This window comes from Vespula pensylvanica, chromosome 1 (genome assembly GCF_014466175.1).
Source record: "Vespula pensylvanica isolate Volc-1 chromosome 1, ASM1446617v1, whole genome shotgun sequence".
Lineage (NCBI taxonomy): Eukaryota > Metazoa > Arthropoda > Insecta > Hymenoptera > Vespidae > Vespula > Vespula pensylvanica.
In genome coordinates this window covers 968,617-981,172 of record NC_057685.1, presented here as the reverse complement: position 1 = coordinate 981,172, position 12,556 = coordinate 968,617, and the positions used below count along the sequence as shown (strand labels likewise).

Here is a 12,556-nt window from a genome sequence, read left to right as displayed (position 1 = left end):
AGAGAGAGAGAGAGAGAGAGAGAGAGAGAGAGAGAGAGAAGAAAAAAGGAAAAAAAAATATACGAGAAATTCTAAAAGTCGACGAGTAGGAGGAAAATGGAATGGCAAAGAATAATATCAGAAAAATTCCCTGGGATTTATTTCGCAAAACTAGAATGAGGATCGTTCGCGGATGCGATTAAAGTTACGATGAGCCGACACAGCCACGCCGCTAGCCGCCAAGAGATACATAAAATTAAATAAAAGAGACATAATGAAAAAGTAGGCGGTAACTGGGAAAGGAACGAGATCTCAACTTCCGCCGACGTTCATAAACCGTCCGTATCCGCGTTCGTACCTTGCTCAACCCCTCGTTCTTTCTATTTCTCTCTCTCTCTCTCTCTCTCTCTCTCTCTTCCTCTCTATCTATCTATCTCCTTCTTCCCCCTTGCCTAAGACTTTTCCATCCATTCGAAGTTTCGCAAAGTTTACGAAGGTTGCTCGACGAAGAAAACCACTAACGCTTTTAAAAGATTCGCGACAATCTTTCTAATAACACATATACCATATATATATACTTGTTTATACTAATAAAAAAAAAAAAAAAAAAAAATAATAAAAAAGAGAAAAAGTAAAAAAGAAAGAAAGAGAAAATGATTAGTCGATATCTCTAAAAATTCATACAAGCTTTTTGTTTATTCATCAGAGGCCAAACTCCTTCAGCCAATAATATTCACGATATATAATCCATCATGAAGGTTAATAAAAATTTAAATTCCTACCATCGAGATTCTTAATCGACTATTCATAAGGCATCGATACGATAAGTCGCCGAGATATTCTTTCCTTGCAAGCAGCAGATTGATCGACCGATCTAGTGACTCTCGCCTCGTATAAACTCCTTTTGCTCTCCTTTTCAATTTTTTTTTCTTTTTTATTAAACCTCCTTATTTCTCTCTCTCTCTCTCTCTTTCTCTCTCTCTTTTCTCTCTCTCTCTCTCTCTCTCTCTCCTTCTCTCTATCTCGCGCGCTCCTGTCGGCGAAGAAAATTGCGTTGTGAAATTTCGTCGGTGTTACGACGGAAAATACGACGAGTTCCCTCGAGTTTTCCAAAGGTTTTTGAGAAAAGAACGGAGAACGACGAACCTTCGTTATAACGTTACGGGTCGCGCGTTACATATAGATATTATTTTACCGTTTCACATAAGTACGCTTCGGCTTGCGAGTTACATAAAAATATCTTATGATTTCACGACCTTCGAAAAGATCATAAAAATTTTCTTATCTCGACGTACCCGCCGCACACATATCATATACATATCTAGAAAATAAAATAGATCAAGAATCTATTACGAACTGAAAACAGTGAAACAAAAAAAAAAAAGAAAATAAAACAAAGAAAAAAAACACCATGAAAAGAAAAGAGGGGGAGGGGGGAAGGGAGGGGGAGGGGGAGGGAAAGAGAAATCCGGTTTTTAACTCGATTCGTTTTCGAACGTAGAATACAAGTAGATTCGAATCGAATACAACAAGGGCAACCAACGATATTCACGATGCCTCTCTCTCTCTCTCTCTCTCTCTCTCTCTCTCTCTCTGTTTCAATTCCTCTCCCTCTTTTCTATTCTCTCATGAGACTCCTCGCGAACACGCCTACGCTCGATATCCGCTTATTTAATTTCCTGCGGAACCCAACGTCGAGTATCGCAGAGAAAAAGAAAGATAGAGAGAGAGAGAGAGAGAGAGAGAGAGAGAGAGAAAGAGAGAGAGATAGAAAGAGAGAAAAAAGAAGAGAGATACAAGAATAAAAACATTGCCTCCTCTATGCATCCCCATACGTGTACCCCATGGACAAGAAAAATACGTGTGATATTACTATTGGTAGGTGCATTGTATGGTGCAAAAGTCCGTTTCCAACGGAATAATTAGATTCAAGGCCAAGCGGGACAATAGCTTGGCCACTTAAAGCGGTTTTGCCCGGATGCACGCAACGTTTTGCTTCGAGCCTGACTAAGCACCTACTCGTACGTAAGCGCAAACTCGCTTTCGTGTCTCCACATCGCTCGACCACGTTTTCTGCTTTCAGTGCTTTTCTCGCGAACTTGATCTTCCCTCCTCGTCCTTCTCTACCCTACCCCCACCCCAGCCTACCTCATCTTATCTTATCTTATCTTATCTCATCTCTCTCTCTCTCTCTCTCTCTCTCTTTTTCATTCTCAGTTTTTTATGTAGTAGCGCTTCCATCCAAAGAAATTGACCTTGAAATCTTGCAAGATTTTAATTCTATTTCTAATTAGGTAGATATACAAACGTTTTCTAAGATAAGAGATTAATGAAATTACTGACGATTTATATAGATAGTCCGTTTGATCGGCGATAAAAATTGATAAAGGATAACGAAGTTTTAATAAAGAGATTAAAAAAGAGAAAGCGAGAAGGATACGAACGATTACATTATAAGATCGAACCGTCGAGTTTTCTCGGTGAGTACGACGTGGAAGAAAGCCAGGAAGGAAGATATGCAAATGGAGGAAACGAGGGAGAGACGAATTAGCCGGATATCGGCCGACTAATGGATATTAGAATTCTCTCTTAAGGATTACGTTCGTTTCCTTCCGTCGGACGATTCATCCCCCTTCGCGACTTGATATATGCGTTTGACGGGCCACCATTTTTCGAAACTTCTTCTATTTCTTCTTCTTCGTCTTTTCCTTCTTCTTCTTTTTCTTCTTCTTCTTCTTCTTCTTCTTCTTCTTCGTCTTTTTCTTCTCTTTCTCCTTTAAGAATCAGTCAACGAAAGAAATTCGATGAAAATATTTCAAGCTAATATATCGAGATAAAAATTTTACCTATAAAGTTTGACGAATGCATAAGAGTGTGCCGACTTATCTCGTAAACTCTTTTAGATTAAGCGAATTACCTGCAACAGAAAAGAAGAGAATGACTTTGTTAGACGATTTGATTAGTTCGTAATAATCGAATGGAAAAATAAAATGATTTTATATTGTAAGAATTAATATAAAATATATAAGTATGTATGTGTGTATGTATGTATAGAAGGGGATATAATTTACGTTCGATCGACAATGCCGACAATAGTTGGCACGGTATCGTACAGTTTCGCGATACAAATGTCACTTACAGAGTACTACGAGTTAAAAGAGGGTAAAAGAGAAAGAGAAAGAGAGAAAATCGCGAACGAACACTGACGTTTGCCCTACACGGTCATTAAGACGATAATGGACGGTAATTAGGTGCGGCGAATTTACCTCCGAATCCAGCAATTAACGTGGTCCTCCTCCGAGGCTAAGGGAAGAACTACGAGTAGAAGAGAGAAAGAGGAGGTGATGGAGAATGTGGAGGATGAGGATGAAGATGAGGAGGATGAGGATGAGGTGAAGGGTGAAACGAACGAGCGAGAGTGGACCAACTCGTTGTTAAATCCAAAGAGGATAGAACAGAGGAAACGTCCTTGCTGGAAAACTACAGGACTGTGGCAGCTGTTAAATGTAATTTGACATTACGAAAGTTATGCTGCGCGTGAAAGCACGTGACGTCTCTTTCTGTTGACCTACTTGTAGGTCAAACACCAAAAAAAAAAAATATAAAGAAAGAAAGAGCGAGAGAGAAAGATCTATATATAGATAAATAGATAGACAGAGATACGATTGACGTTACCAGATAAATCGTCTTTAAAAACGAGTGACTATTATCTGCGACTTTTAAATGAAATATCATAGAAATGTTAAATATTTTATAACCCAGCATAAAATTATTTTAAACCTATTCATACAGTCATATATCATGGAACTGAAATTTCTCTCATTAATTTATCGAATAGAATGAAAAGGATAGATCGCGTTAATCTTTCGGTTCACCCATCGATCGTATTCTCTTTCCTATTTGCTTGTATTCATGTTTGAACGAACACGCGACAGATTTACGCATGAATCGACCCACCGCAAAATAGTTACTCTCGTGCTAGCATCGATGCTTAATTAACGGTATCGTTAGTTTTCGATGATCCGGAGTTACATGAAAATTACACTACGAGCTTCCTTAAACGATATAGCGTCGCATATATGTTCAGTGTACAACCTGTGATCATAAATGGGATAATAGGCTGATGAATTCACAATTTTCAGTAATGTTTGTACTTATCGAAGATACGACAAAGCGATGATGTCCATTTAAATAGAATCAAGCAACGAACGAACTTATGATCGTACGTAAATAACAACGTTTCTGACGTATTAACTGTTTATTGTTATATTAATTACTTGCATATACCTTCGCTACGTTAGTACTAATGTTATCAAAGTTGGAAGGGTAATGACAGACGAAAAGAGGAACTGGGCCGTATGGAAAGAGAACCGTTTCTCACCATGCAGAATTTATGGCCTTATGGAGAGGGAACCTTCGCTACGTGGAATTTATTACACGTGGCTAGATACTACGTAGATGTGTATATATATATATATATTATATATGTGTATAGGTTTGTGTAGATGGGATACACGAAATTTAATTTATTATTTGACTATTTTGAAGATCGATGAAATTGATAAAAACGATGAAACTAATAAGATTTAGATGTTATCTTGCGAGTTCACGTGTACCATTAATAAGAAAGTTATCAACGAATGAAATGATCAGTGGCTTTTAATTATAGTTCGAATAGCTTAAACAGAGGAAAATCGGTGAAACCTATGCATACGGTAGATTCATTCGACGTGGTAGCGCGTGTAAAGGAGAGCGTATGAAAAGACAATGAAATTCAAGACGACCTCGAGGATGTATTTCGCTCTTGACAAGAGAAAGAGAGAAAGATATACAGAACGAGAGAGTAGTTCCAGCAAGACGAGTTATAAAAGGCAAAGGAGGGTGAACGGACGAGGGAGGGAAGATATGGTGGAGAGAGAGAGAGAGAGAGAGAGAGAGAGAGAGAGAGAGGGAGAAAAAGAGAGAATACTCTAAAAGAGGAGAAATAAGACGCCAGGAAATTTTCTCAGACGGCTCGCCGGGCGGCTTTCGTTCCGTGAAAAATCTTGCGTCTCGAGAATTATCGTAAAGTGGGTTACTCGTTTCGTGAGAAGCGTGAAAGGGTGAAAGGTGAAGGAGAAGGAGAAGGAGAAGGAGAAAGAGAAAGAGAGAAAGAGAGAGAGAGAGAGAGAGAGAGAGACGGAAGGGCGACTAAGGTCGTGTTCACGATGAGAAGGGCGGAAAGTGCTACTGAAAAATAAAACGATGCCGTGGCTGCCTCTGTGTATTCGCGTTGAGGAAGGAGAAAACGATAGAGGCGAAAAAAATTCCTTTCATTTTTAAAACGTCTCGACAAATTCTTGTCTTTTTACGAAAGAATCCATTGCATGATCTTTTATCGAACATCTAATGACAATAATGTAAGGTATTTTATATATTTCTTCATATATACCTGATATATACATACATATATATATACACACATACATACATATATATATATATATCTCAGGAATTTTTATGGATATTTACGTTCTGTAAACAAAAAGAAAAGAGATAAAGATAGATAAAAAAAAAAAAAAAAAAAAAAAACATGGAGACAAACGTATCGATCGAATAGTCTGTAAAATTTCTTAGCAATGTCTTTTGGATTTCATTACTCGAAGGAGCAACCTCTCGTCGTCTCGAGGATCGTCGTCATCGTAGTAAAGTACGTCGCTCGTTCGCGCGACGATGTCTCGTAAAAAAAAAAAAAGGAAAAAGAAAAAGGAAGAACGAAAGAAAGAAAGAAAGAAAGAAAAAGGAAGAAAAGAAAAAAGGAACTCGAGAGTAGAGATAGGGTGAAAGGAAGAAAACGTTGAGGAAACAGAAAGAAGACGGTCGAAGAGAGAAAGAGGAGGAGGAGGAGGAGGAGAACGTTGGAGAACCGAATTCGATGTAGTTTCCTTCGTCTTTACACGGTGCGGTGAGTAGTATGCATCCCTTTCTACCTTCGTTTCTCCTTTATCCTTTTTCTTCTCATCTCGAAGCAACCCCTCGACCAAGCTTGAGCCAACAGCCCCTCCGGCTTGGAATAAGCGACACGAAGAAGGACGAGAATCGTATTTATGAGGGTTTGCTTGCTTCTGACCAACGAGAAACCGCTCTGATCTCCTTTTCTCTTTCTCTCTCTTTCTCTCTCTCTTTTCTTTCTATCTCTCTTTTTCTTTCACTCTACACATACCTTCATCTATTTATTACATGTACATACGTTTGCGCATCGTTATCGTCGACGAGCTGACAAAAGGATTACTATCCCCCCACCCCTCCATACGCTAAGTAAACAATTTTTTTATTTTTGCGTACGATATCAAAGTATACACTTTTAATGATCTAAAAAGCTTTCTGTTTTCTTCGAAAAGTTGAGAGAAAGAAAGAAAAAAAAAAAAAAAGAGGAAGAAGAAAAAGAAGAAAGAAAAGAAAGGACAAAGAAAAGAAAAAGGAAACGTGGATATATTCCGATAGGTAGAATCACGAAGTAGGAGGAACTGAGGAAGAAAAAAGAGGAGGAGATGAAAGGAGGGGAGGAGGAGGAGGAGGAGGAGGAGGAGGAGGAGGAGGAGGACGACGAGAAGTAGAGGCATGCAACGTAGCGAGAAAGAACGTCGCATAGGGAAGAATGCGGCCGCGAGGAAGGAAAGAAAGCGTTCGCGTGCATCGTAGCGCGCTGTGCACTTCTGCCTGGCCCTGAATGCACCGAGCCAGCGATTACTCGGATTGTACATATGCGCGAGCGGAGTGCATCGACCGACCTTGCGATCTTCAACCCGCCTTTCCGGCTTGGCCGCAGCCCGTTCGTTAGAATATTGATCGTAAGTGAATTGAATCTGTGAATTAAATATGATCAAACATGATTCTTGAAAACGTATAAAGAATCATTTTTATTTTTGTTGGGGATCGATCGATCTGGGGATTGAAAAAAGGAAGATTGAAAAAAAAAGGAAGATAAAAAATTCAGGAAAAAAATTAAAAAAGAAATTTCCAACTCGTCGAGTCTTCTGTTCGAACTATTCGCGACATAGACGTGATAACAGAATAGAGTTTTAGCGGCTTTGGAAAAGGGATGAAAAAAAAAAAAACGAGAGAACAAAAAAAAAAAAAGAAAAAATGGACCAAGCAAAAATTCGACCCGCCGGCATTTTTGCTGCGCGTCGCAAAAATCCTTGGAGTGTCGCGGAAACCACACGGTTATCTACCCTCAAAATATGCATTTAGAACGGTGAAACGATTTTCTCGAGAACGCGCCGTCGAAAAATCGCGAGTGGATTTTCGACGCTCTTTTACGAGAAATCTCTCTCTCTCTCTCTCTCCCTCTCTCTTTCTCTCTCTTGCTATTTTTCCTTCTTTCTTTCTTTCTTCCTTTCTTTCTTTCTTTTCATGCCATTCCGCAAAACTTCAAAATTTACAATTGAATAGAGCTTCTACGGCTACTCTCGGCGATTTTACGATTATATGACTACGTGGCCTTTTTTCGAGGTCATAAGTCAAATCCATAATTCGTATAGCACGAGTATATCCAATTTGAAATAAGACACGACGACATCGGCGAGAATCGAAACGACGACATTTTCTTCGTAAAAGAGAAACAGTTTGGTAGGTTGAATGGAATCAACAATCTATAAAAGATCAAGTATTTCCGGGACGACAAGTGTCTCGTAATCGCATCCTTCGTTCTTTCCTTTTTCAACTTAATCTCGTATCGTTTCGTCTATTCGTAGGATGTACATCTACGCGTATGCAATAGATACATATGCATGTGCGTGTAATGGTCCGTCGAACCCCACGCGTTTTCGTGCGACCAAGCGTGTGATCGATGACATCCGTATGCGAGTTTCCTTCTTCGAAAGAGGGAGAGAAAGCAAGCAAGAAAGAAAGAAAGAAAAAAAGAAAGAAAGAAAAAAAAAGGAAAAAGAAGAAACAGGTAGTAAAAATTCCTAGCCATCTTTGGCATCTCGAGAAAATATCTTACACCCTGTAGACGAATTTTTTTCTTTCCTCCAGTAACAGGTGGTATTTCATATTTGTTTTCTTCTTTTCTTCTTTCAACCAACCACCTCCCCCCGTCCCCCAGTCTCACCTCCTTCTCCCCCAATTCTCCGAAAAAAAAAAAAAAAAAAAAAAAAAAAAAAAAAAAAAAAACAGATATGAAGTAATAATATCTAGAAAGTTGTAAAATAACAAACACAAAGTAGAATTCGCAAATTTTCGAAAGAAAAGCGATCGTGATCCGTGTACAAAGTAAGGGGGATGATAAACGTTCAGAGGGGTTGGTACCCTGTGCTCAATCCCCCATAGCTCGAACTCACAAAAGCAGTCGTTAGTAACTCGGCTCCGAAAAGTCGTCGTTTCGAAACCCTCTTGCCTGCCTCTTTCCATTCTCTCAAGCTCTCCTTCTCTCTTCCTTTCACTCTTCTTACAACCGTCCTTCCTACTCGCACTGTGCGACAGCTACGCGAAGAAGGTAGGGGGAAAGAGACTTCTGTCGCAGCACCAAGCCGTGCTGGTGCTAACGTATTGTCCCAATTAATTGTACGACGAGGTAGGATTATCGAGTTAGGAATTTGCGGCATTAAAATTCATAACTTTCGCCGGAGGGGATAATTAGCGTGCTTATCTCTCGCTCTCGCGCGAAAGCGTCCGCGCTCTCGTCTAAGATTTAGCTTGAGATTTTCTACGAAGAACGAAATCTCTATTTGAAATGTTGGATTAATTGATGAACTTCGAGATGGATGATATGACTTTATATGAAGTATAGGTAAGTAGATTGTGTATGTATATAGTTTGTTCCAAAGTATCCGTGTACGATTAGACATTCATATAAATTCGTTAATGCCTGCTTTTAATGGTACAAATTCTGAAATTCACACTGAATCCACAAAACCATAGAAACTATCGAAAAGTGTAATATAAAAATTGCGGAGAAAAGAAGAAAGGGAAAAGAAAAACGAAAGAAGGAGAAGAAAAGAGAGAGAAAGAAAGAAAACGGCAAGAGAGTATCGCAACGTAAGAGAGAAAGAGAAGGATAGGGATAGAGAGAGAGAGAGAGAAGGAGGTCGAGACGATTAGTCGAAATTCGATTAAGCGAAAGGCCACGATCGGAAAGTAATTAAGCCGCGGTGGCAGAGAATCGTCGGAGGTTTCCAGAGTTCGGCCGCTTCTAATGGCCGCTTAATACCCGGCGTGGCCACGAGCAAAGGAGCATTAGTGTGTCCTCACACCGAGGACTACAAGAGTGAAATGAAATCGTGATAAAACGGTACAACGACGGTGGGCGTATTGCTACGTTCGTCGATCTTTACGGCCTATTACGAATCCGCTGACACAGTCGAATAAGAAGAAAAAAAATTTCTTCTTTGATTTCCTCTGCTTTTGCAAAGGAAAAAGAAAAAAAAAAAAAAAAGATGAAAGAACAAGAAGAAAATCTGAAGAGGAAAAAAGACAAGAAAAAAGAGGCAGCCTTGGGTAATCGATTGAAATTGCAACGAACTATTCGAGATCATTAATCAACATCTAATTAATCCTTTTCGCTTGTAATTATTTTTATATTTGTTCTTTGGAATGAAAAGTAAGAATAAAAAATTTTCTAATTATACAATCCTTTGAACGCGGATAATTAATACACATAATAATTAAATGTAGACACACAAGTGCAAATGGTTAAAATTACGGATAAAAGAGAGGAAAAGTCCGAGTATAATTTGAATTCCTATATATATATATATATATATATATACACACACACACAGAGACATATGTTTTACATTTTCTGAAATAATTTTACATAGAAGGAGAAGTTATTTATCCATAATAAGTATTAAAAAACGAAAGAAAAAGAAGAAGAAAAAAAAAAAGAGAACAAAAAATTAGAAAAGAAAAAAGAAATAAATCTTATGTTTGTTCTTCAAATATACGAGCCAACGATACCTTATAACCTTTCTTACCGTGTTACGATTCGTAGCGAAAAACGTTCTTCGTCGGCTCTTTTATCGAACGCTTTTAATTTACGATGCATCGAAAGCAGCGTCGATTTATCGGTAACGCGCGTGAGACCTCGCGTTTCCAAGCTACTCCTCGATCGCGCTTCGAAGGACCTCCTCGTCGTTTCCTCCGCGCGTCTACTCTCAAACTTTGCTTGTATGCGCGAATAAACGTTTATACGTCGAAAATATATACACACGTGCACACACACAAACGCTCGCGCGTATAAACACACGCAAGCTCACGTATATTTCCGCAGTGGCGCGATTTCCTGGCTAAGTATGGCGCCGATAAATCCTACGCTCGGTTTATCGGCTCGGTTTCCATTGTAAGCACGACCCCCTCGGGCTAGTATAGCTCGTGAACACACAGACATACATATTACACGCACACACACACACACACACACACACATATATATATATATATATATATAATAAGTAAACGCAACCCAAGAAAGCACGTTATCGAACGCTCATGCCAAAGTTATCCGTAACATTTCGTCGCGATAAATCTCCGAAATTCAAAGGAGAAATGAAAATCTCTTATATACAAAATGCATTGATCAAGGATTTGTCATTCTTTTTTCTTCTTCTTTTTTCTTTTCTCTTCTTTTTTCTTCTTCTTTTTTCTCTCTTCAGAAACTTGAATCGATTCGACAAAAGTCCATCATTCTCGTTCTCCTTCGAGACACCCTAGAATAACTCGGAACGACTGCCTCGACATCGATCGAGTCTTAATAATAGCCGCGGCGTCGTTCCGCTCGACTATTTTTAGTGTTACCCAGTCATCGCGACCTACAGTACGCTGCGTGACAGATTTTCAATGGCACACACAGATTCTCTAGAATTGTAAACGTTCTTTCGAGCTTTTACCGAAACGATTCGATAAACGATTCAATTCGAACGACCTTTTCCACCCTCACACCCCTCCCCTTTCCCAAATTTATTGTTTTACGTTACACGATGTTACATTTTTATTTTAACATTTTTTATTTTAACATTCAAGAGAAAAGGGTAGAGAGAAAAAAAAATGAGAGAGAAATAAAAAAGAAAAGGAAACAAAGAGAGAAGAAAAAAAAAAAAAGGAAGAAAGAAACTTAATTGCGATATCATTATGAAAAATACTAATCGTCTACTAATCACGATAATGGATGCCGACCACATCCGACAAAAAAAAAAGTAACGACTTTTTACTCGATGGTAAACTTAATCTGTGTATAAGGGAATAAAATAAGCAAGGGGGGTTAAAAAAAGGCCGCCATAGAAGATTTAGAAGAGACTCTTTGGTATTTCCGGAGGTAGAAGAGAGAGAAAGAGAGAGAGAGAGAGAGAGAGATACGAAAAGTGGACGGACCAAGTTTGCGGTTAACCGCACCGTTTGAAAATAGTTATCGACGCCCTCGGGACAGGGCCCTTCCGAGAAGACTACCCGGCGCGAAAGAGACCGTTTAATTTTTAGTCTCTCGTCTCCTTCACAAACTCCATCTCTTCTATCTTTCTTCTCTTCTTCCAATTTATACCTGTGTGTATCATCTCTTTCTCACGTTCGCGAATATCTTCAGGGAAAAAAAAAAAGAAATTAAATAAATAAAACTAAAAATTTTTCATCCCAGTTGATGCGCTATAATCGAACATCACGTTCCCTCCTCTAAAATGTTCTTTCAAATCGAACGTTCGTTTGATAAGAAAAAGAAAAAGAAAAGAGAGAGAGAGAGAGAGAAGATAAAAAGATATTTTTTAAAGGCCAAGTAACGAACAAATTCGTATCGAAATGTTCGTTTCGAAAAAAGTTCTAAAGATATTAATCCAATATCGGAAATGTAGCGATATAAGAGACTGAAAAGTTCACGAAATTTCACGGAATATGACTAGAAAAATGGCAGGCTCATGATTCTAAAGTTCCGCTCGTTTGAATTCAACGATCCATAGAAATCGTAAAGATTCGTAAAGTCTGAGGAAGCGCAAAATGTCATTGTCAATTCAGTTCGCGGTAACGTGGGATTAACAATAAATAGCGAATCGAATTATCGATCAAAATCCGCAAGTTGAGAAGATTCGAGATAAAAAAGAGATAAAAAAAAAAGAGAGTAAACGAAAGAGAAATAGAGAGAAATAAAAAAAAGAATACAGATGGATAGAGAAAGAGAGTGAATGTTGGGTGGAAAACTCTCGCTAAGATCGTTTGACCCTCGATCTTTCTTTCAAGATCTTCGTTTGACCTTGAGATCGCCAATAAAGATCCCGCGTCTCGACGCCTTCTCTCTCTCTCTCTCTCTCTCTTTTTCTCTTTCTCTCTTTCTCTCTCTCGTTCGATTCTTCTTTCCCGCGGGCACCTGGTCGGCCTCCAGCCAATTACAAGGCGAGAGAGCGTTAAAGTATCGTGCAAAAGTCGACGAACGCGATCGAGCCGTTCGTCCTCCTCCTTCTCTCCCGGACACACTCTCGAGAGCACAATGGACTTTCGAGTTCGTCGTCCTCGCCATCCGATCTTTTCCCTTTCCTTTTATTCCCTTTTATTTTCTTCGTCTCCTTCGTGGCCGTTCAACCTCGCTCAACAACCGACTTTGACTGCTCTCGAA

The 12,556-nt window shown here is 39.1% G+C and overlaps 1 protein-coding gene across 7 annotated transcripts in view; it reads right to left on the bottom strand.

Moving 5' to 3' along the window:
• Positions 1 to 12,556, bottom strand: part of LOC122630451 (mucin-5AC) — a 186,260-nt gene that overhangs the window by 14,513 nt on the left and 159,191 nt on the right. The window contains exon 1 of one of the 7 annotated variants that reach the window (XM_043814982.1): positions 2,580 to 2,717. The exons of the other annotated variants lie outside the window; for them this stretch is intronic. The gene's annotated coding sequence lies outside the window, so the exon portion shown is untranslated. Of the gene's footprint in view, positions 1 to 2,579; positions 2,718 to 12,556 lie in introns of those variants that run through there. 7 annotated transcript variants of the gene reach the window in all.